Source organism: Phocoena phocoena, chromosome 9 (genome assembly GCF_963924675.1).
Source record: "Phocoena phocoena chromosome 9, mPhoPho1.1, whole genome shotgun sequence".
Classification (NCBI taxonomy): Eukaryota; Metazoa; Chordata; class Mammalia; order Artiodactyla; family Phocoenidae; genus Phocoena; species Phocoena phocoena.
The window spans coordinates 94,934,035-94,938,143 of record NC_089227.1 but is presented as its reverse complement, the minus strand read 5'-3'; positions in this window follow the sequence as shown (position 1 = coordinate 94,938,143).

Genomic DNA, 4,109 nt, shown 5'->3' with positions numbered 1-4,109 from the left:
GTCTCCAACGAATAAATAATGAACATGCGCCAACATTCATTTAACCTGTTAGTAAGAAGCAGGAAGACAAAATAAATTGTCCCAACAGCATTAAGGAACAGAACTTTACACAGTCAGCCAGGAAAGGAATACCAACATAAGACTACTGAGTTAGATATAAGCCTGGTGAGCTTTTCACAGCCCAATAAACCATATCAACTTTGGTTCAACTTTTCTAAAGAGGCTGCAGAATTACAACATTTTGTCAATGTCTGCAGGTTAACCGATAACTATATAGGGCTTTAAATTCTGCACCTTTGTTGTAAATTGTTGGTCAAATGTACGGCAACGTTCTCCAAGAAAGCTCCATTAGTATCAAACAGGCTTATTAAAAAAGGCTTTGGCATAATATCAAAAAGTCAAGAAATTGTCATTCTGCCTTTTTTCCAAGTTTGAAAAAAAATTTTTTAAATAGAACAAGAGCTCTATTCTTCCTATACAGAGAGGATTGCTTATTGGCTTGTCATCTTGGACCTGGAGCTCAATGTAGCACCCATGAGAATTGGGCTGTCTCCATTCAGCAGTAGAGGGGAGCGATGGGGGAGGATTTTTTTGGTAAGCATGAGCATCTTAGAAAGTTTACCTTAGGAAATAAGGTACATGGGGGTTCTAGGCAACCCAAATGGAGTAAGGTAGTGGGCATTTGCAGTTCTGAGCAGACAAACTCAAATTGCTCCCTTGTCTTGATAACAAAAATCCCAATTTCTTCTGTCTGGAATGATCTTTGCCCAGTTAATCAGATGTCTTGCTCCTTCAGCTTCTTCACATATTTGCTCCAATGTCACTTCCTCAGTGAGGATTTTCTGGAACCTCGTAATTACAATTTGAAATCTTGGGCTTCCCTGGTGGCGCAGTGGTTAAGAGTCCGCTTGCCAATGCAGGGGACACGGGTTCGAGCCCTGGTCCGGGAGGATCCCACATGCCGCAGAGGCTAGGCCTGTGTGCCACAACTACTGAGCCTGCGCTCTAGAGCCCGCGACCCACAACTACTGAAGCCCGCGCGCCTGGAGCCCATGTTCCACAACGAGAGAGGCCACCACAGTGAGAAGCCTGTGCACCACAACAAAGACCCAACACAGCCAAAAATAAATAAATAAAATTTCAAATCTTGGTGGGGGGCTGGTGGTGGGATGAACTGGGAGATTGGGATTGACATATATACACTAAACTAATATGTATAAAATAGATAAAAGTTCAATGGCCCACAATTTTTACTTAATGTATTACATGAAATTTTCCCTATGACAATAAATATCCTTCTAAAATATGAAACAAAAAAATAAAGTAAAATTTCAAATCTCCACCAGCACTTTCCAGTACTCTTCCATACACTGCTTTCCCCATAGCACTATTGCCACCTGAATTGGTATACATATTTGTTTCCTAGGGCTACTGTTGTTACAGTATTAACTAATTTGTTAATTAATTAAAACTTAACTAATTTGTTAATTACAACAAACTTGATAGCTTAACACCACAGATTTATTTTCTTACAATGATGGCGGTCAGAGGTCCAAAATCTGGTGCCTCCTTTGAAAGTTCTAGGGCAGAATCTTTCCCTGCCTTTTCCAGTTGTTGGTTGGTGGCTCCAAGCATTCCTTGTTTTATGGCATCATAACTCCAGTCTCTGCCTCCATCTATCTTCACATGGCCTTTCCCTCAGCCTTCTCCCCTTCTCTCTCTTAAAGGAACATGTCATTGGATTTAGGGTCCACCCAGATAATCCAGGATGATCTTATTTGGAGATCTTTAATTTAATTACATTTCAAAGACACTTTTTTCCAAATAAATTCACAATCACAAGTTCCAAGTTGAGGATGTGGACATATATTTTGAGAACCATCATTCAACCCACTATATTATGTATGTATGTATATATGTATTATAAATGTAAAAATACATTGTCTGCTATCTGTTCCTACCTACGAGGGTGACAAGTTTTTGTGTTTTGTTATTGTTATATCCCTATCACTTGTACCTAGTACATAGTAGATACTCAATAAATACTAGTTGAATGAGCTAATTAATATAGTCCCTTTAAAAATATACTGCATGTATAAGTAATATTTTTTTATTTGATGAAGCTTCTTATAAGCTTGGTTGATTATAACTAATCCTGAGGGATTATAATTAAATCCTGCTAAAACTGACTACCAGAGTTTATATTATGGTTACCTAAATCCACGCAGGCTGCCTCAAAACTTATCACTTGCTTTATGCATCTCACCTTACAAATAGCTCTCTTCTGTGTGCATTTATCCATTACACTGCTATTAAACATCTTCTCTCTGCTGAGGCTGATTCCCATCTTGGTTTGATCTGTACCGTCTACTTTTCGGAGGCCATGCATTTAGATATTCTTCTCACAAAGAGGTCAAGGCTACATTTTGCTGATTCCCATCTGCTCTTTGAAACACAATAGAATTTATGAAGAAATTCTACTTCCATGCTCTCCCTCATTCAGACACTTCTGAAAATAATAAAGAAACAAGCATCCCCTTCTATTGGGAGTCTCCCAGCTTATATACACGAAGCTCAGGCAGTGTGGACAGTTTCAGACAGGTCGAGGGCACAATCTTCCCCACCAGTTTCCTCGTGTAAACCCTCACCAACCTTCAGCTTGCTTAGGTCTCACGCTGGTCAACGTTTTTAACAATCAAGATCTTTTGCATCATGCCAGGTGATCTTCAAGACCACTGTGTAAAGGAAGCAGCGTAAGCATCATTATTCCTATTTTACACGTGAGGAATTTGTTTCAGAGAGTTTAGATGGTTTGTTCCAGCTCACATGACAGAAATATACCTGGGACTAAAACTCAGATTGTCAGCAACCAGTTGGTTGTTTACACCCCTCATTTACTGATTCCTGCTAAAGATGTCTTTGCCTGTTTTTCCGTGTACACATTTCATAGCCCTACATGACTGTACTGCTATGTTTTGAATCATCTGAATTATCTCAAAAATAATCACTTATCTTTATATGTTTGGGTTTTAAATGGAAATACATTTATAACCACTTCTTTATGTATGAAGGGACCAAAATATGTTCTAGGAGCAAACATTAAATCATTTCCATTGTAAGAATCATTTCCTTTTGTATCTTTATTCTCTAAAGAGGTTTGCATTTTACCTTTGTTTCTTTCTTTCCTGAGGAGTATACTTCACGTGTCCACTTTTATTTTATTAACAGTTCTCTAGATATAGTAATTGATTATTCCAACCACATCCCTGCACAATTGGCTTCCACACTAGGCTTGCTAAAGAAGCATGTTTCCTCTCTGGGGAGATCCCATGAGCTAAGAAAGGACCTAGGGCTTAGAGTGAGCAGATCTGGGTTTTGACCTCTGTTCCCCACTGTCTGTGATTATTCATTATTTACTTCCTTCTGTTCTGGAAGTTTGTAAAATGAAGCAAAGAGCCCACCTAATGGCTCTTACTTCAGAAGAAAGAGAAAACGTTCTTCAAAGTATTGTTTGTGAAAGAGGATGCAAATTATAAAAGCCATTCTGTTTTAAACTGCTCTAATGGAAGACTTAAACTACTGACATCAGCATGTTACATTGAATACAACTTAAACTATAGCTCCCTTTGCCATTGTCAGAACTATGAATCAAGAGTGGGCATATCCATGTGCCCTTCTGCAGGTGTGTGGGCTCATTTTATCAAAAAGGTAAGGCGTACATGGGTAGGGTGTCAGATAAACAAGTAAGAGAGTTGAGAGACACTGTGGTAGAGGACGAAAATCTGTCAATTCCTAAGACTGGGCGAGTTATTTGTATATGAGGTGAGGGGGTGAGCCCAGAGGAAGTAAAAGAAAACTGAAGAGGAATGAGGGAACACTGGGATCAGAAGAAAGGAGGACTGTGAGGGCAAGCTTCCGTTAGCAAATAATATATGAGATGATATTTATTTATCAGCTATTATGTGCTCATCCACTAGAGGATACAAATAAACGTACTGTGACATCTAGGAGGGAAATATGAAATTCAACATAAAACAACTGAATAAGTTATATAAGAAGACAAAATATCATTGAAAAAGATCCAGTTCACTTACGGATAACAGAAAGCA